Here is a 22,146-nt window from a genome sequence, read left to right as displayed (position 1 = left end):
TTTATCATTTTTTGGACTAACCTACTAACCGGTGGCCCGGCCCGAATTGTTGTTTTCTTGCCTATTTCGGTGTTTCAAAGGAAAGGAATATCAAACAGAGTCCAAACGGAATGAAACCTTCGGAATCGATCTTTTTGGAACAAGCGCAATCCATGAGACTTGGAGTGGACGTCAAGAAGCGAACGAGGCGGCCACGAGGGTGCCCGGCGCGCCCCCCACCCTCGTGGTCCCCTCGAGCGTCAACCGACATACTTCTTCCTCCTATATATATCCACGGACCTCAAAAACATCCAGGAGCACCACGAAAAACTATTTCCACCGCCTCAACCTTCTGTATCTGCGAGATCCCATCTTGGAGCCTTCGTCGGCGCTCCGCCGGAGGGGGAATCGACCATGGAGGGCCTCTCCATCATCACCAAGGCCTCTCGGATAAGTTGTGAGTAGTTTACCACAGACCTTCGGGTCCATAGTTATTAGCTAGATGGCCTTCTCTCTCTCTCTTTGATTCTCAATACAAAGTTTCCTTCCTCTTCTTGGAGATCTATTCGATGTAACTCTTTTTGCGATGTGTTTGTCGAGATATGATGAATTGTGGGTTTATGATCAAGTTTATCTATGAGAATTGAGAAATATTTGAATCTCCTCTGAATTCTTTTATGTATGATTGATTATCTTTGCAAGTCTCTTCGAAATATTATTTTGGTTTGGCCTACTAGATTGATCTTTCTTGCAATGGGAGAAGTGCTTAGCTTTGGGTTCAATATTGCGGTGTCCTTTCCCAGTGACAGCAGGGGCAGCAAGGCACGTATTGTATTATTGCCATCGAGGATAAAAAGATGGGGTTTATATCATATTGCTTGAGTTTATCCCTCTACAGCATGTCATCTTGCTTAATGCGTTACTTTGTTCTCATGAACTTAAAACTCTAGATGCAGGCAGGAGTCGGTCGATGTGTGGAGTAATAGTAGTAGATGCAGAATCGTTTCGATCTACTTGTTGCTGACGTGATGCCTATATACATGATCATGCCTAGATATTCTCATAACTATGCACTTTTCTATCAATTGCTCGACAGTAATTTGTTCACCCACCGTAATACTTATGCTATCTTGAGAGAAGCCACTAGTGAAACCTATGGCCCCCGGGTCTATCTTTTATCATACAAGTTTTCCATCTACTTTTATTTGCATCTTTTATTTTCCAATCTATTTCATAAAAATACCAAAAATATTTATCTTATCTTATTATCTCTATCAGATCTCACTTTCGCAAGTTACCGTGAAGGGATTGACAACCCCTTTATTGCATTGGTGCGAGGTTCTTGTTTGTTTGTGTAGGTGTGTGGGACTTGGGAGGAGCCTCCTACTGGATTGATACCTTGGTTCTCAAAACTGAGGGAAATACTTACGCTACTTTGCTGCATTACCCTTTCCTCTTCAAGGGAAAAACCAACGCATGCTCAAGAGGTAGCAAGAAGGAATTCTAGTGTCGTTGCCGGGGAGGTCTTCGCTCAAGTCATGACATACCAAGTACCCATCACAAACTCATCTCCCTCACATTACATTATTTGCCATTTGCCTCTCGTTTTCCTCTCCCCCACTTCACCTTTGCCGTTTTATTCGCCCTTCTTCTGTTCGTCTTTTCGTTTACTTTGATGTCTTACTTGGCTTGTTGGCCCGTTTGGTTGGAATAGTTGTTTATTTATTGCTAAACAGAGAACCTAAGATCTATGGATCCTCATCCTCTTGCTAATCTTTTTAAGAGATCCAGTTATGATGAACCAATTGCTAGTGAGTTTTGTGCACTAGATTATCTTTATGAAGCTTTGCTTGAAATTCGTGAATCTAAAAATTGTGATGAAGAAATTTATGAAGAGATTCACGATAACTCCTTGAATAAAAAGCATGATTGCAATGATTTTACTATAAATTCTCTTGATGTCAATTCTGCTAATAATATGCAAAACCCTAAGCTTGGGGATATTAGTTTTGCTATGTCTACTACTTGTTGCAATGATCATGATTGGGGTGATTCTTCTTTTGATATTGAAAATTTATTTAACCCCCATGATGAATATGATATTGATAACAATTTTTGCAATAATACTGAAAGTGGGTTTGGAATAGTGTCAACTTTAGATCCCACATATTTGGATAATGCTCAATCTTATGAAGTTTTTGATAAAAGTGGGTTTGGAGAGGTCATGACTTTAGTTAATGATAATCCCACTATTTTGGAAGAGTGTCAACTTTGCATGCATGTGGATCGTGTTGAAAATATTTTATGTGATAGCTATTTTGTTGAATTTGCTTATGATCCCACATGTAATTATTATGAGAGAGGAAAATATGGTTGTAGAAATTTTCATGTTACTAAATTACCTCTCATCATGTTGAGATTGCTATCATCTCTTTCTTCTTCCTTGCATATGCTAGTTTTTGCTTGCCTTGCAAATTTGTTTGCTTATAGTATGCCTATGCATAGGAAGTATGTTAGACTTAGATGTGTTTGACACGTGTTTCATGATGCTCTCTTTGCGCTTCAATTCTTGTCTTTCATGTGAGCATCATTAAAATTATCAATGCCGATCTAAAAAGGCTTTAAAGAAAAGCGCTTGTTGGGAGACAACCCAATATTTTTCCTTGCTGTTATTCAATAAATAATTCATCTAGCTTCTGTTTAGATGGTTTTTTATGTTTTAATTAGTGTTTGTGCCAAGTAGAACCTATAGGATAACTTACGGTGATAGTTAATTTGATTCTGCTGAAAAACAGAAACTTTGCGCTCACGAGAAACAATTCAATAAATCAAAGAAACGTGCTTTTGAGTTGATTCTTTTTGCAGTAGATCAATATACAAATTACGCAGGAGTACCTATTTTGGTAGGATTTTTAAGGTTCCATAAGTATTCGAAAGTTACAGATTGCTACAGACTGTTCTATTTTTGACAGATTCTATTTTTCGTGTGTTGTTTGCTTATCTTGATGAATCTATGGCTAGTATCGGGGGGTATGAACCATAGAGAAGTTGGAATACAGTAGGTTTAACACCAATATAAATAAATAATGAGTTCATTACAGTACCTTATATGGTGGTTTTTCTTTCTTGCACTAACGGAGCTTATGAGATTTCCTGTTGAGTTTTGTGTTGTGAAGTTTTCAAGTTTTGGGTAAAGATTTGATGGACTATGGAATAAGGAGTGGCAAGAGCCTAATCTTGGGGATTCCTATGGCACCCCAAGATATTCAAGTACAACCAAAAGCCTAAGCTTGGGGATGCCCCGGAAGGCATCCCCTCTTTCGTCTTCGTCTATCGGTAACTTCACTTGGAGCTGTATTTTTATTTACCACATGAGATGTGTTTTGCTTAGAGCGTCTTGTATGATATGAGTCTTTGATTTTTAGTTTACCACAATAATCCTTGCTGTACACACCTTTTAGGAGAGACCCACGTGATTTACAATTTATTAGAATACTCTATGTGCTTCACTTATATCTTTTGAGCTAGATAGTTTTGCTCTATGTGCTTCACTTATATTTTCTAGAGCACGGCAGTGGCTTTATTTTGAAGAAATTGTTGATCTCTCATGCTTCACTTATATTATTTTGAGAGTCTTTTAGAATAGCATGGTATTTGCTATGGTTATAAATTTGGTCCTAGAATGATAAGCATCCAAGTTGGGTATAATAAAAACTATCATAGAAAGTGCATTAAATACTATGATCAATTTGATGCTTGATAATTGTTTTGAGATATAAAGGTGGTAATGTTAGAGTCATGCTAGTTGGGTAATTGTGAAATTGAGAAATACTTGTGTTAAAGTTGGCAAGTCCCGTAGCATGCAAGTATGGTAAAGTTATGTAACAAATTTGTAGCATGGGTGCTCTTTGAGAGCTTTCCTTATGAGTGGCGGTCGGGGAAGAGCGATGGTCTTTTCCTACCAATCTACCCCTCTAGGGGCATCCGTAGTAGTACTTTGCTTCGAGGGCTAATAAATTTTTGCAATAAGTATATGAGTTCTTTATGACTAATGTGAGTCCATGGATATACGCACACTTACGCTTCCACTTTGCTAGCCTTTATTATGCCGCACAACCTTCGCCGGTATCATGCACCCATTATTTACCTTCCTCGAAACAACCACCATACCTACCTATTATGGCATTTCCATAGCCATTCCGAGATATATTGCCATGCAACTTTCCACCATTTCATTTATTATGACACGCTCCATCATTGTCATATTGCTCTTTGCATGATCATGTAGTTGACATTGTATTTGTGGCAAAGCCACCTTCATAATTTTTCATACATCTCACTCTTAATTCATTGCATATCCCGGTACACCGCCGGAGGCATTCACATAGAGTCATATTTTGTTCTAAGTATTGAGTTGTAATTCTTGAGTTGTAAATCAATAAAAGTGTGATGATCTTCATTATTAGAGCATTGTCCCAAGTGAGGAAAGGATGATGAAGACTATGATTCCCCCACAAGTCGGGATGAGACCTCGGACTTTATAAAAATAAAAGAGGCCAAAGAAGCCCATACAAAAAAGAGAGGCCAAAGAAGCCCACCAAATAAAAAAATAAAAAATGAAATGAGAGAATCAGGCCCCTCCCTAGGGGCCTTATCCTTTTCTTCAGAGGGAGAGGATCAGGCCCCTCCCTGGGGGCCTTACCCTTTTAGGCCGCCGAGAACCTCCTGATCGGCCCCATGGGAGCAAGGTGGAGAAGGAGAAGAAACGATCGAATAGAAGACAAAGGAGAGATGAGCGACGGGGCTCTGCCCCTCCCCCTCATTTATAGCTGAGGAAGACCAACTGTCGGCCTCCACGACCTCGTGCCATGATGATCTTCTGCATGTCGCATCGTCCCGTCAAGTCAAACAGTTGCCGAGGCAGCATGGGGAAGGGGAGACGCCCATGTCCCATCAATCGCCACGCGTCATCAAGGCCACAGGCGGTTAGGGCCCGCGGCACCCCGCACTTACCCTTTGGATTTGCCAGGAAGCCAAGTCCGAGCGCGCCTTGGGCCCGGGGGCTACTATCGGCGTTCTGGATATGGGGGTATCCACACTTGCATGCCTGCGGCCCGCTGCGTGGCTCCATCAATGGCCTGGTACGGCCCAGCTTCAGCATCAATGGCTCAAGACCCTCGCGAGGGGCCAAGCCTCGGGAGGCGGACAACACCAAGACCCCCGAGGGGATCGGCCTCCTTAGACTGGCTCCCGAGGGGTGGTAAGTTCTATGCAAGGTGCTCCTCACGAGGCTCAGCTGACGTGAGCCATGACGACCAAGGCCAGGCAGGCGCCAGGCGGGCGCCAGCGGGTTCAGAGTGCCAGTTTCCCCTTCGGTGCAAGGGAGGCAAGCCGCAGGCACGGAGTCCCGAGGAATCAGCCAAAGGTTTCCATTCTGGTGCAACAAGACCAAGACCGCCAGGACAGCAGGACGAAGGACATCACCGAGCCCATCACAGTGTCACGGCGAGAGGCTTTTCACAGGCGAAGACCACTTTAGTCAGGATAGGATGTACTTCTTGTCTCCTTTCAAATCCGGTCGTTGTGGGATCCCTTCCCGCCAACATTTGGAAAGAGGACCAAGGCCGCTATAAATAGGACTTAGCCACCACCATAAGAGGGGATCCGCGGCGAGTCGGGATCGGATCCATTCTCACCCGACCACCTCACTGGCTCTCTTGAGCCCAAGAACACCTCACCTCCTGAGGCCAGTTCATCCACTGTATCCTCAGCCCTTCGAGGCAATCCACCAAAACGATGGAGTAGGACATTACACCGCAAGGTGGCCCGAACCAGGATAAACTGTCGTGTCTCTTTGCCTCTTGGAGGCTGACGTCCTAGGCTTAGGAGGATTGCGAGTAGGCAGGCGGGGTAGGTTCAGATCTCCGCGCGCACCCCAGGGTTCAAACCTTTCAAGGGTTTGAGGAACCCATAATCCGATAGCTTGTATGCTAGGTCGTGATGCCCTGGTCAAGGCCAGGAGGTGAGCGGCTCGAGGTCCAGTAAGAGCCCCTGAGGCACGATGCTCAGGGGGTCCCCTTTGGTGCGCAAGCAGCTTCCGAAAGACTGCAAGGGAAGCATCCTTTCCCGAGCGAGATCGCGAGGGGCAAAACACCGATCGTATGGTTCACGCCTGTGTGTATGGGGTGACTTATCTTGGCGAGCCTATGGTGATCCTTTCGCTATGAGGACAGCTTTTGGTGCGACGCCTGGTTGTGTCTTGGTGGCAGTGGTGCTCCTAGGAAAGACTCGCGCCGACCCCTTCTTCCTTGCTCATCTGTATGCTCTACGTCCTTGGGTCCTGGCCCTCGAGCAAGGCTCAACCGCCGCTAGTACGCCAGGTCGCGATGCCGTGGTCAAGGCCAGGGGGTGAGGGCTCAAGAGCCAGTGGGCGCTCCTGAGGCGCGTTGCTCAGGGCCCTCCCTTTAACATGCAAGCGATTTGCATGAAAAAGGAGTGGCTGGCTTTGCAAGGGGTGGTGAATCGAGGTGTTGGCGGGGCCGCTCATGATCCCGGCTCCGGAGGTCCCTGCGAGTTAGCCAAAGAAAGAAAACATAGCCACGCTTGCTGTCCTCCCGGTGATCTTTCTGCGAGAAGATGAAGGCACTGAGGACCCGGTGAGGTAACGTGCACGGGGCTGGCTGCGAGCTAGAGCTTGGTCTCTCATATTTATCAGCGCTGCAAGGACGGACCCGAGCACAGGCGTCGTGCCAATAGCCCCCGTTGCGGGATGAGCAAGAGGTGGGTTAGCAACATGTAGATGCCGCGAGGGGTGAATCCATAGGTAACGAGACAACAGGGGTAACATTGGATAACCATGATAACACGGGCACGCATACTGGTTCGGAGTACATGAATCAAAAAGGTGCGGCTGCAGGACTGGCCCTGGCAGCTTGAGGATAACGCAGCCCAAGGGGCGCCCTCAATTGAACAAACCAAAAAGTCACCTAGCACCGTCGCTGAAGAAGTGTTGGAGTAGCTGAAGATGCGCACCGCAGAAGTCGTTCCTCATGAGTCGTCCGGCTCCTGAGCCTCATGAGGCTTCGGAGGTCCGGGGGGCTCACGAGGGTCCGATAGCCCCTCCGCCAGGATCGCCTGGCACCTGGCCTTGTGAGCCACCAGAATGCTACTCATGTGGTGCTGGTGCGAGGCAGCTGTGTTCGGCAATCCAAAAGGCATGCATACGTAGCTGTCACTACAAAAAAAAGACACATCCGTGACATTTTGGGCCGAACGAAATTTTTTTCTGTCATACTTATGACACTTCTATGACGATAATTATGACAAACCCGGTATCATCGTAGATGTGGTGGGCTCCTACTTCTATGACAAAAAATTGGCTTTTCGTCCTGGGCGGGCTGGAGACGCAGCTGCATGACATTCTTTGGGCCGTCCATGACGGAAAAAACCGTGGTAGAAGTGAGGGCGAGGAAAATTTTGGGGAGTTCCCGGTTACGGTGGGTGGTCGAGGGCCGAGCGATGCGCGTTTCTCTCATACATGTACGCGCATGGGTGCGAGGCGTTGGGCTCTAACTGAACCCGAGCGATTGCACTGCAGGCTACGCGTTACTGAACCCGAGCGATCAAGCGATTCCTTCGCTACTGCTGCTAACTGAAGTCGATCGATGTTGCCTCTGGATGAACAGTGAGCGTTGCTGGGGGGTTGGATGAACAGTTTCCGGTGGGGGTTGGATGAACAGGACCCCGTGGTGTTGCCGCTGGATGAACTAGACCCCGGTCGATCGAGTTGGTTGGGCGTGGATGAACAGGACCCCGTGGAGGGCTGGATGAGCAGGACCCCGTGGAGGGAAAGTTGAACAGTAGTCGGTGGAGGGCTGGTTGAACAGTAGCCGGCGGAGGGCTGGATGAATAGTAGCCCATGGAGGGGTGGTTGAACAGGACCCCGTGGAGAGGGCTGGTTGAACAGTAGCCGGTGGAGGAGCGCGCAGTGAAGGCTGGATGAACAGGAGCTCGTGGGTGAACAGTCGCATGTGGAGGCTGGAGAAAGTCGACGATGGATGAACAGTAGCCCGTGGGGGCTGGAGGAGGTCGACAGTGGAGATGAATAGTATCCCGTGGAGTCCCGTTTTGCGGTATGCCACACCCCTCCCGATGAACAGGACCCCCGTTTCGACCGTAGCGCTCCAACACAAGTCTGTTTCCTCCGTTTTACGGTATGCCACACCCCTCCCGATCAACAAGACCCCGTTTCGACCGTAGGAGGTCCAACAGAAGTCCGTTTCCTCCGTTTTACGGTACGCCACACCCCTCCCGATGAACAGGATCCCGTTTCGAACGTGGCCAGTCGAACACAAGGCTGTTTCCTCCGTTCTGCGGTACGTCATGCCTCGTTTCCATCGGCTGTTCCGTCCAAGCTGGTTGGCTCCCACGCGTTTCGTTGCCTCCCGAAGAACATGACGCATTCCGTTGGCTCCCATAAACACGACGACGACGCAGTTTCTCCGCTCTGATCCAGCCATATACACGAACCCTGGTCGCCCGTATGCGCGGATAGGCGTTCCAGACCCCGCTTGTATGTACGTACGTGGCCGTATTTACTATCTTGCATCATGGCCGTTGTACGTACGTGCATGCTACATGCGCACAGCCGTATGAATTCCGATCTTGAAGACGATCTTAATAATTGAATTCCGGTCTTGAAGACGATCTTAATAATTTGTTTAATTTATTTGTTTGCATTGTAGCTTGCACGGGCATTCTAGTAGTATAGCGAAGGTTTGAGGGTCTCTTTGAACGAAATGGAACTCGGGCTGTGGCCAGTCTGTCTTTTATGTCTGCAACTTTGCACAGGGAGCGAAGAACAGTGGCAGATCCGCAAGAACACGGTGAACATTGTCCAAACCCCGAGAGCCACGGCAAATTTGACAAATTTGACCTATAGACGGAATCAAATAATAGAATGAACTATCCATGAAACTATTTCACGCGGCTGACCTTTTTGTGTGACGCCCGACACGAAGGCGTCACACTACACTGTGCAACGCCTCACAGCTAGGCGCTACACGGCCAGCGTCGCACACGTGTAATCAGAAAATTACTAAGTCGTGTGCAGCGCCTGAGAGCTAGGCGCCACACTATACAGTGTAGCGCCTAGCTCCTAGGCGTTGCACTAGTGCAGCGCCTAGCTCCCAGGCGTTGCACTAGTGCAGCGCCTGAGAGCTAGACGCCAAAGGCCAGCCGCGTAAAATAATTTCATGGACAGTTCATTCTGTGATTTAATTTCGTCTATAGGTCAAATTTGTCAAATTTGCTATTACTACCCGTGATCGCAGACCGAGCCTTCGCCGGAAAGCAGTAGCAGGCGGCAGGCAGAGCCTATCAGAGGCCAACACACGCCCCGTACGGACGGTACTTATTTGCCGTTACGTGCGTGATTCCACAGGAGTTGTCACGAAACCACTCGTGCCCACACGGACGACACCGACCGGCCGTCTCATCAGCCCGGAGGGGCCGGGCCGACCGCTCCCACACGGCTCCCATCTGGGCCATCGAATACCATGCTAGAACTAGAAGATGCCGGACAAATCAACGCACCAATCCACGTACGGACGATGTGGCCTTTCAAGCTGGGGCGAAGGAGAAAAAGATACTCGGGCGGGGGAGCATGGATGGATCGGTGAGAGCGAGTGCCGGGGCTGGGACTCCCCCTTTGCCGGTGTGGCCACAGCCGTGGAGGTCGGCTTTTATTTGGTGCGTCCACAAGCTGCAAGGACAATAGTTTAGTTATACAGAAATAAATGTTGGCTGTGTACCTGCGTGTTTGTCCTGTTTTTCTCTAAATAAAATGAATAAAATGATTATTTGTTGTCTTTCCATGGGATTTGTAGTTATTTTTCGCTACAATTGCTGTGAAAATTTCAAATTACAGATAGGGCGACATGTCCGAAAATACGGCATGTCCAAAAATTTAGGGTATATTAGCCGAAGAGGGGCTTTGGTGTTTTTCAAAAAGAAAGGAACCCCGAGCCTTTGCTACATTCCTATGTGTTGTGCCAAAGGCGACGACCCTCCCTGTTGTCTGTTGATGTCCTTGTGAGCCACTTCAACATTGATCTATCACTCGCAAAAAAAACATAGGCCAACTATGTCTTGCGATAATTCTCATGTTCCGCTCCTTCGAGACATTCAACATGATCAAAGCAAGTGACGTTTCAAATGCAGATACTCCACCCGCATATGGAACGCGGTGAGATGTTGGGTGGATACGCTTGAGCTGGACACTGTCACTTGGGCAGGGATCCCAACGATTCAAGAGTGGTGGGCTACGATTGTGCTCGAGCGTGGGCACCGAAGAAAGGCCGTATCCTCACTTATATCGCTTGTATCCTAGAAGGTTTGGAAAGAGAGAAATGCGAGGGTATTCCAGAAGAAATCTTCTATGCCAACAACCGTGTTCGCGGGCATCAAAGTAGAGGCCCAAAATTGGTCTTGACTGGGGCTAAACACTTGGGATCATTGATGCCGCGAGGGTAGCTCTGTTTTCTTTTATTTGTGAAGGAGTAATGACCCTCTTGAGACCTGGTTACTCTCTTCTTCTTCATTAATGAGTTGAGGCAAATCTTTTGCCTCTGTTTCAAAAAAACAGAAGCAAGTGACGCACAGCAGCTAACGGGTTCACATCTATGGCAATGTCACATACACAAATGTCGTTCTCGTAAATAATAGGAACACAAGAAGAGGAGGAAGAAAGAAACGGATGCCCTAACAATTAGTAGCCATCTTTTCTACTCCCTTCGTCCGTGAATAATTGTACATCTAGCTTTTGTTTTAAGTTAAATTTTTAAATTTTTGATCGATTTTATAAAAAAATAGTAATAACTTCTAACATATATGGCATCAAATTGATACTCCCTCCATTTCATAATGTAATGCATTTTTTAAATCAAACTTTATAAATTTTGACCAAGTGTATAAAAAGAACTATTTATATCTGCAACACCAATATGTACACAAAATGAAAGGGAGACGTATTTTGTATTCTAGATGTATATGTTTTTCTCTACAAACTTAGTTAAAGTTAGTAAAGTTTGACTTCTCAAAATATTTATATACACTACATTGTGGAACACAAGGAGTACATCATTAAAGTACATTTCTAAACGGATCTAGTGATACTAATTTACTGCCATAAGAGCATCTACAGCCGGGCACCTCAAACGTCTGGGCGGGCCGCCCGGTCACTGGCCGTCACGAAATTTCGACCCAGTCGGACGCCTCAAACGCTCAGACTAACCGGCACCCCTCATATCCAATCCAAATATGGGGGGATATGGTCGCGCCCGGGCGCGCCCGCCACGTCGGACTGACGTCGGGGTCCCACGCGGGACCGCTTAAAACCCGGCGGTCTGAAACTCATCTCCTCTGTTGGACCGATGTCGTCGTGTGGCGCCACTCCGGCGGGCCGCCTAGTGCCCAGCCCGACTATTTAAGCCGACCGCCGGCACCGAAACCCTACCCCACATTTTCCTACCCCCGTCCGCCGCCGCCTCCACTTTCTACTCCCTGTCCGCCACCACAAGTAGCCATGCCCCCACGCTGGCGGATAAGGGGCCACCCATTTCTAACGCCGGACCGCCAGCTGCAGCTCCTTGAGAAAATCCTGGCAAGGCGCGAAGCCTGGATCGCCGCGGGCTACCTCCGGATACAGTGGATCCGCGGAAGGAGTTGGAGGAGGAGGAGGAGGAGGAGGGACATGTAGGGCACGCCAGGGACACGGATCTGCAGACGGGGCAGCAGGCCATCATCGATTCCCTCCGCTCGGAGTCGGATGCGGAGGCGAGACTCCATCGTCGGCAGGAGATGGAGGCGTAGCACGCCGCGGAGGAGGAGGAGATGTTCGCCTCTATGGATGAGGTCGAGCAGGAGGAGGAGGAGCCGGATCCCTCCTACACGCCCGTCCACCCGACGCCCAGTACCGACGTCGTGGACATCTCCGACGATGAAGATTAATTAGGGTAGTACGTATTATATAGTATGTAGGATTTCTTTTGCATGCTTTTGTATGGGGGGCTGAATATGAGAGACTCGAATGCAGAGTAGCTAATTTAAGGCGTGATAGGTCACTCTATTTGGACACGCGACCGGGCGTGTTTGGTGGACCAGATTTGTCAGGTCCTGGTGTAGATGCTCCAAGTGCTGCTACTTTTCCCTAGAAAGTGACTTAAGACAAAACCTAGATGTAAGGGAGTACAAACATTAGCTTTCTCTCTCTAAAATCTTTTATTTTGGCTAGCTTAGAGCCGGAACCGCTGAGAGTGGTGAAGGCGGGGCTAGCGAAAATAGAAAAGTGAAGGGGTAAGGTGGGGAGTTCACTAGATGAAGTGCTAAGAGAAAAGATGACGGAATCCACTAGTGACAAATGATGCAATGTGGAACGAGAAGACGCCAGCGGCCGTAAGTGAGAAAGAGGGTGAAAGTTGCTTCTGTGTTATATACGCATGAAACAGTTAAAATATTTTGTCAATATTAGTGCAAGATGGCATCATCCTGTCCCAAAAATTCATTTCAAAACTTAATCCACGGCTCTTTAAATAGTACCAACAATGATTATTCACACAGGATTTGAGCTAAGGTACTATTTATAGTCTTTTTTCTTCTCAAGTTATGAAATCGACTTTGGTCTTGAAATTTCATAGCATGGTAGATTGACCTTTTACAAGGTTGCCACTACAAAAATTGTAGCTTGTAGAAAGTACGGTTTTGTTGTTAGGTAGTGTAACACCCTAGCCAAACCCATTGGTTTCTAGACGTTGCGTCTGGCTACCACATGGGATCTAGACTAGCTTCACAAAGCAATACTCCCTCCGTTCCAAAATAGATGACCTAATTTTATATTAATTAAAATTAATATAAAGTTGGGTCATCTATTTTGGAACGGAGAAAGTACTAATCTTTGCTGCATATTTTGTCCTTATTCATACGCACTCGGGATCAACTTCTCATTCGGTCATTTATTCTCAAATTGCTCCTGGAAAAATGCACCTTGTTAATATGAGTAGTCTAGAATTCTTATTTAAGCCGGAATGTCATAGGTAGCTCAAAAGGACCAGAAGAGACGGGAAGCGTTGTAGATGTACTCGGCATGAAAGATAGGTGGGACTCGATAGAGATGAGGAAAGTTGAAGGGTGTGGTTAGATCTCAGTCCAATGAGATTTAACTAAATCTTAGTCAAGTGATATAACATGTAAGAAAAAAGATTAAAATTTTGTTTTACACAGATCTTAGTGTAAGATCCTAAAATAAAGCATCGATTGAGACATAATCAAGTCTAAGTCGATTGGAGATTTAGTAAGGCCGGACGTAGAAACACAAGGGGTGGTGACTGCTGAGGGACTCGGAAAAAAAAGATGACTACTGCATGACTAGTTTTTTTTGAAGGAGAAAGACCCCCGGGCTCTGTATGAGAACGATGCATGCGGGCACAACTGAGGGACCAGTGATCCAAGAATTTCACAGCTCATCGCAGAACAGTGAAGCGTCAGTCAAGAACGAAACGGACTCGCTGTGCGCTTAATCAATTTCGCAGAGGCCCCCGCACGTCCAGTACGCAGGCAGGCGTACGTGCACCTCTCGATCGGGGCGTCGTGTGAGCAGTCGTTGCCGCTCGTCGTTTTCGATGGCTCCGCACGGCGCATGGCACGTACGTACGGCGGTGCCGCTAGTGCGCGCGCACAGTGCCCCCCGGCGTCGTCGTCGGACAGGGGCTCCAGTCCCGGACCGATCGATGCGCACATCCGGCACCCACACGTGCCTTTGCCTTCCGAAATCTTAACCCCCACGATTCGATCAGATCAGGGCTTCAACAGGAGCTACTAGCGCGTATTATTGCACTTTTTTTAAACATTTACGTATTAAAAACCGATCTCTTCTCTTCTCGTCTCGTCTCCTTGTTCTCCAACCCCCTCTCCTGGGATCAGCCCACTAGCAATGCCGCCAAGCGACGAGTCCGGCCAGACATCGGCTCGGCCCTGCAACTTTGTACTGACGCTCGTCTGCATGCATGCCAACAAGCACATAGTATACTGCGGCAGTGGTACGTACAAGTACCTGCATTGGTTTTTAGGCAGAGGGAGAAACGATGCAGGGTATCTTTGTACCGTAGCGCGTAGGATCTCGATGAGAAATATCATGCTCATCGATCCCACCAAGCAAGGGCCTGAACAGAGTGGACAAAAACCAGACCGAACAACAGCAGCATCTGCTATGGACGTGTTGTTATTCATACAAAACAAATGGATCGGTTTAAGAGAGATAAGATACAGACATGGATAGCACAGCGGCAGCAAGGCATGGGGCTCGTTGAACGAGCTTGCGATAAGCAGACACTCCAGGAACCCGAGATTGCGATCGTAAGTTATGGCCTAGCTAGCTCGCTAGCTGCCTTGGCCCACCATGGGCAGCACTGCATGATTGATCCAAGGGCGCCCCATGGATTAATCCGCAAGCTCGCTCATGTTAAGTTAGATCTAATCACATGTTAATCTCACATCTGTAAGTTGCTGATAATTAGCTGGGAAAAGTTGGTGGTGTACATGGGAAATCAGGAAAGATATTTCCAGGCAAAATCCACATTAACTGGCAACAAGGACAAGACGATGGTACATGGGCCTGCCTCACGCACGAAGGTACACAGACATGCACAGTTGATTGATGTCCACCCGATTTGGACCCAGGCAAGGGAGAGAAATCTCCAGGACCATCTTGGCATGCTCACATGAATAGAGAAAAGGGGTCCGCCCAGCCGGTATGCCGACTTTGAATTAACAAAGTTATCAATTAGTAAAGATTACAATGAAGCAGTTAGGGCATTGTCGGTGTTAAAATCGGGGGATCTCGGGTAGGGGTCCCGAACTGTGCGTCTAAGGTTGATAGTAACAGGAGGCGGGGGACACGATGTTTACCCAGGTTCAGGCTCTCTCTATGGAGGTAATACCCTACTTTCTGCTTGATTGATCTTGATGAATATGAGTATTACAAGAGTTGATCTACCACGAGATAGTAGTGGATAAAACCCTAGAAGTTTAGTCTGTATGATTATTATTGCCCCTACGGATTAAACCCTCCGGTTTATATAGACACAGGAGGAGGCTAGGGTTGTACAAAGTCGGTTACAGAGAAAGGAATCTTCATATCCGGGCATCAAGCTTGCCTTCCATGCCAAGGAGAGTCTCATCCGAATACGGGAGAGAGTCTTCTGTCTTGTATCTTCATAGCCCAACAGTCCGGCCCATGCTACATAGTCCGGCCATCCGAGGACCCCTTAATCCAGGCCTCCCTCAGTAGCCCCTGAACCAGGCTTCAATGACGAGGTGTCCGGCGCGCGAATTGTCTTCGGCATTGCAAGGCGGTTTCCTTATCCAAATACTCCAAAAGAGTCCTTGAACACAAGAATCGTGTCCGGCTCTGCAAAACAAATTCCACACAAAACCAGAGAGAGTATAATATTTCACGAGTCCAATCCACTGACAATTTTTTGGTAATGTGACATCACGTCGCCACCCGGTCATTATTCCGAATCGGTTTTTAGCCTGCCGCTCCATATTTTGCGATGCGGTTTCATTGGCACGTCTTGTCAAAGCAGAGATCGTGTCCCCTTATTGCGGGATTCTCATCAATACGGGTGCGGGTAACCCAACCGTTCTGTTGGCATGATTCCTTGGTAATAAGGCAGGTTTTAAGGCCTAGGAGGGGGCGTTTGATATTCATCGCCTTTGTAAAGGGGCTAAGACCCATCTCTTCTCCTTTTACGCCAACCCTTTCCTCAACCTATCCCACCTCGAGCTCCAGCGCCCAAGGTTCAATTTGATCGCTTCGCGCTTCCCGGTCATGTCCGGACCCAGCCCTCAAGGCCGGTGGGTGGCTTCCTCTGTCACAGAGGAGGATATCGAAGCTTCAGGCGGCAAGATACCTGATCGCGGAAATCCCCCACAGGCTTCCTGCTCAAGGGCAGGTTATTCCTACTCCCAGATCCGGCGAGAGGGTCGTATTCATCTCCCACTTCCTCCGAGGGCTAGGGTTCACTCTTCATCCCTTCGTTCGAGGGCTCATGTTTTATTACGGGCTAGATTTTCATGATCTAGCTCCGGACTCTTTTCTTCACATCTCGACGTTCATCATCAGGTGCGAGGCCTTCCTCCGTATTCCCCCACACTTCGGCTTGTGGATCAAGACCTTTAATGTGAAGCCGAAGGTAGTCGACAGGAAACAAGCGGAGTGCGGTGGTGCTAAAGTGAGCAAACTCACCAATACTCCTTGGCCAAAGGGTCCTTCACAGAAACTTCAAACCTATGGCAGCGGGAGTGGTTTTACATCACTGAACCCCGTGGTACCAAGTGGGCAGCTACACCTGCGTTCCGATCTGGCCCTCCGTTACAGCTTGCATCATGGATTAATAAGGGGCTGGACTAGGGATCCATTGATGAAGTACAGACGCTACAAAGCCACAGTCGGAGCCTCATTGAAAAGGACACCGGTCTCATCAACGTAATCCAAGTAATGCTAGTCCGTCGGGTCCTACCGTCGCATCGACGGCCTCTCCGCATGTGGGAGTTCAATCCGGAAGGACCACGAACCCTTCAGCACTTCTCCGGCACGACATTCAGAGGAATGTGGAAATTATTCTCCGGGACACGAAAACAGTGGCCGGATACTATAGAGGACATTGGCCTTGACTGCAACCATCCGGATACCTCGGTAAGCACTCGACTTCCGAACACAGCTTAGTTAAATTTCTCATAACAATATACTGAGATAACCATACTCGGCTAGGGCTGGATAAAGAAGGCAGAGAGGATTAGGTGTTTGGCCCCTCTTCCCGAAGACACAGTTGATCCGGTGTTAACAAGGATGCTGGCTCTGGCACCATATCAAGTGCCGGCGGAGGAAGACAAGGAGGAGAGCAAGAAGGACCAGGGTGGCCCCTATTCTAGAGGTATACCAGACACCTTGTCCGGGGAGATTGGAACTCCCTCTTCCGAAGATGAAAGGGGAAAAGATACTGATATCCCTTCTCCCCATGGGAAGAAGAGGACCGCCTCCGAAGACTTGAAGATAAAGGCTTCTCAGCGAGGGAAGATATCCCTGTTAGGGGGTTCTGGATCGGGAGGCGATGTTGTCACGCAGTCCCTCCATAAGGACAGGCCCTTAGCCGAATCGTAAGTGAACAAGGGTGTTTTAAACATATCTCGTCCTTTCCTGGTTGCAAGGGTAATATTTAAAATATATGTTTGCAGTCGGGCACACAGCCTTCCTCAACAGTCCTCCTCCTTGGGGGATCTTCTTTCGGAGATGATGGAGGGCGAGACGCCTCCACCGATCTCCCCGTCCAATAGGACAGACGACCCCGAGGTTTCTTCCCGGAGGATCTCTCCCAATCAACAAGCGGTGCGAGGGACAATGAAGACTAGGCCCAAAGGTGACACTTCGACCGTCCAGGGTCCGGGGTGTGCGTCCCCTACGGGGACCAACAATAAAGGCCCCGGACTATCCGATATACAGCTAGAGACGACTCTAAGGTCGAGTAAACATATTCCTTTGAAGAGAGTTTGTACCCCTTCAGCTGCTTCCAGGGATCCGGAGGTGCCGGATACAATGACGAACACATTGCGACATGCGCCCATCTCAGAGGAACATTGTACCTTGATGGGTACGGTAGTTGAGAGGGTTCTGTCCGCAAAAAGCGGATTGAATGAAGCCTTTATGGGCCTGCTAAGAGGCTTCGAGGTACGTAATGTAATATTTTCAGTTGTGCTATAAACGCAAAAATGCGCGTGTGTATAGATAGTAGCCCCTAATACTCTGGTTGGCGTCCAAAATGAGGCGATCAGAGGATCGAGAAAGATATGCCCAGGAAATAATCTGACTAATTGGAACACAGGCTGGTACATCCCTGGCGACTGCCCAAGCTACAAAGGTTGCAGATCTGAAGCAGAAACTTGATGTGGCGGATGATGAGTGATGTCTAATACGCAACCTTCTTCTTGTAGACGTTGTTGGGCCTCCAAGTGTAGAGGTTTGTAGGACAGTAGCAAATTTCCCTCAAGTGGATGACCTAAGGTTTATAAATTCGTGGGAGGCGTAGGATGAAGATGGTCTCTCTCAAACAACCCTGCAACCAAATAACAAACAGTCTCTTGTGTCCCCAACACACCCAATACAATGGCAAATTGTATAGGTGCACTAGTTCGACGAAGAGATGGTTATACAAGTGCAATATGGATGGTAGATATAGGTTTTTGTAATCTGAAAATATAAAAACAGCAAGGTAACTAATGATAAAAGTGAGCGTAAACGGTATTGCAATGCTAGGAAACAAGGCCTAGGGTTCATACTTTCACTAGTGCAAGTTCTCTCAACAATAATAACATAATTGGATCATATAACTATCCCTCAACATGAAACAAAGAGTCACTCCAAAGTCACTAATAGCGGAGAACAAATAAAGAGATTATGGTAGAGTATGAAACCACCTCAAAGTTATCCTTTCTAATCGATCTATTCAAGAGTCCGTAGAAAAATAACACGAAGATATTCTTTCCGTTCGATCTATCATAGAGTGCGTACTAGAATAACACCTTAAGACACAAATCAACCAAAACCCTACTGTAACCTAGATACTCCAATGTCACCTCAAGTATCCATGGCCATGATTATACGATATGCATCACACAATCCTAGATTCATCTATTCAACCAACACAAAGTACTTCAAAGAGTGCCCCAAAGTTTCTAATGGAGCGTCACGACGAAAATGTGTGCCAACCCCTATACATAAGTTCATTGAACCTGCAAGTTGATCACCAACACATACATCAAGTAGATCACGTGAATATCCCATTGTCACCATAGATAAGCACGGCAAGACATACATCAAGTGTTCTCAAATCCTTAAAGACTCAATCCGACAAGACAACTTCAAGGGGAAAACTCAATTCATCACAAGAGAGTAGAGGGGGAGAAACATCATAAGATCCAACTATAGTAGAAAAGCTCGCGGTACATCAAGATCATGCAAAATCAAGAACACGTGAGAGAGATCAAACACATAGCTACTAGTACATACCCTCAGCCCCGAGGGTGAACTACTCCCTCCTCATCATGGAGAGCGCCGGGATGATGAAGATGGCCACCTGTGAGGGATCCCCCCTCCGGCAGGGTGCCGGAACAGGGTCCCGATTGGTTTTTGGTGGCTACAGAGGCTTGCGGCGGCGGAACTCCCGATCTATGGTGCTCCTGGATGTTTTCGGGGTATATGGACATATATAGGTGAAAGAAGTCGGTCAGGGGAGCCACGAGAGGCCCACGAGGGTGGGGGGCGCGCCCAGGGGGTAGGGCGCGCTTCCCTGCCTCGTGGCTTCCTCGTTGCTTCCTTGACGTCTACTCCAAGTCTCCTGGATTGCTTCTGTTCCAAAAATAACTCTCCCGAAGTTTTCATTCCGTTTGGACTCCGTTTGATATTCCTTTTCTGCGAAACACTAAAATAGGCAAAAAAAAACAGCAATATGGGCTGGGCCTCCGGTTAATAGGTTAGTCCCAAAAATGATACAAAAGTGTATGGTGAAGACCGTAAACATCCAAAACAGGTAATATAATAGCATGGAACAATCAAAAATTATAGATACGTTGGAGACGTATCAAGCATCCCCAAGCTTAATTCCTGCTCGTCCTCGATAAACACAGAATTTTTGATGCGAAATGCTACCTAATATATTTATCAATGTAATCTCTCTTTATTGTGGCAAGAATATTCAGATCCATAAGATTCAAGACAAAAGTTCATATTAACATAAAAATAGTAATACTTCAAGCATACTAACAAGTAATCATGTCTTCTCAAAATAACATAGCCAAAGAAAGCTTATCCCTACAAAATCATATAGTTAGGCTATGCTTCATTTTCATCACACAAAAAACTCCCATCATGCACAACCCCGGTTTCAGCCAAGCAATTGGTTCATACTTTTTAACGCGCTTCGGCTTTTATAACTCTCACGCAATACATGAGCGTAAGCCATGGATATAGCACTATGTGTGGAATAGGATGGTGGTTGTGGAGAAGACAAAAAGGGATAAGATAGTCTCACATCAACTAGGCGTATCAACGAGCTATGGAGATGCCCATTAATAGATATCAACGTGAGTGAGTAGGGATTGCCATGCAATGGATGCACTAGAGCGATAAATGTATTAAAGCTCAACAAAAGAAGCTAAGTGGGTGTGCATCCAACTTGCTTGCTCAAAGATCTAGGGCATTTTGAGGAAGCCCATCATTGGAATATACAAGCCAAATTCTATAATGAAAAAATCCCACTAGTATATGAAAGTGACAACATAAGAGACTCTCTATCATGAAGATCGTGGTGCTACTTTGAAGCACAAGTGTGGAAAAGGATAGTAACATTGTCCCCCTTCTTTTTTGGGGGCATTCCTTTTTGTATTTGTCCATTCTCTTCTTTTTTTGGCCTTTCTTTTTCTTGACCTTTCTTTTCAAGGGACAATGCACTAATAATGATGATCATCACACTTCTATTGATTTACAACTCAAGAATTACAACTCGATACTAGAACAAAATATGACTCTATATGAGTGCCTCCGGTGGTGTACCGGGATATGCAATGAATCAAGAGTGACATGTATGAAAGAATTATAACGGTGGCTTTGCCACAAATACGATGTCAACTACATGATCATGCAAAAAGCAATATGACAATGATGGAGCATGTCATAATAAACGGAACGATGGAAAGTTGCATGGCAATATATCTCGGAATGGCTATGGAAATGCCATAATAGGTAGGTATGGTGGCTGTTTTGAGGATGGTAAATGGTGGGTGTATGATACCGGCGAAAGTTGCGCGGCATAAGAGAGGCTAGCAATGGTGGAAGGGTGAGAGTGCGTACAATGCATGGACTCACATTAGTCATAAAGAACTCATATACTTATTGCAAAAGTTTATTAGCCCTCGAAGCAAAGTACTAGTACGCATGCTCCTAGGGGGGAGGTTGGTAGGAGTTAACCGTCGCGCGCCCCCGACCTCCACCCATAAGGAAGGCAATCAAAAGAACACCCCATGCAACAAATTTGTCACACAATGTTTACCATACGTGCATGCTACGGGACTTGCCAACTTTAAAACAAGTATTTCTCAATTTCATAATTACCCAACTAGCATGACTCTAACATTACCACCTTTATATCTCAAAACAATTATCAAGTATCAAATTTCTCATAGTCTTCAATGCACTTTATATGATAGTTTTTATTACCAAAGCAAATTACCATGTTGTTCTAAAAGACTCTCAAAATAATATAAGTGAAGCATGAGAGTTCAACAATTTCTACAAAATATAACCACCACCGTGCTCTAAAGAGATATAAGTGAAGCACTAGAGCAAATGGCAAACTACTCCAAAAGATATAAGTGAAGATCAATGAGTTGTCGAATAATTATGCAACTATGTGAAGACTCTCTAACATTTAAGAATTTCAGATCTTGGTATTTTATTCAAATAACAAGCAAAACAAAAGAAAATAAAATGACACTCCAAGCAAAACACATATCATGTGGTGAATAAAAATATAGCTGCAAGTAAAGTTACCGATGAACGAAGACGAAAGAGGGGATGCCTTCCGGGGCATACCCAAGCTTAGGATCTTGGTTGTCCTTGAATATTACCTTGGTGTGCCTTGGGCCTCCCCAAGCTTAGACTCTTGTCACTCCTTTATTCCATAGTCCATCGAATCTTTACCCAAAACTTGAAAACTTCACAGCACAAAACTTAACAGAAAACTCGTCAGCTCCGTTAGTATAAGAAAATAAATCACCACTTAGGTACTTTTATGAAATCATTCTAAATTCATATTGGTTTAATATCTACTGTATTCCAACTTCTCTGTGGTTCATACCCTCCGATATTACTCATAGATTCATCAAATTAAGTAAACACCACATAGAAAACAGAATCTGTCAAAAACAGAACAGTCTTCAGTAATCTGTAACTCTCGAATACTTCTGTAACTCCAAAAATCCTACCAAAATAGTAAAACCTGAACAATTTGTGTACCAATCCAGATAAAAAATAATCAGATTAAAATCTCGTTTCTTTAA

Source organism: Triticum dicoccoides, chromosome 3B (genome assembly GCF_002162155.2).
Source record: "Triticum dicoccoides isolate Atlit2015 ecotype Zavitan chromosome 3B, WEW_v2.0, whole genome shotgun sequence".
Taxonomy (NCBI): Eukaryota; Viridiplantae; Streptophyta; class Magnoliopsida; order Poales; family Poaceae; genus Triticum; species Triticum dicoccoides.
This window is presented reverse-complemented; position numbering follows the sequence as displayed.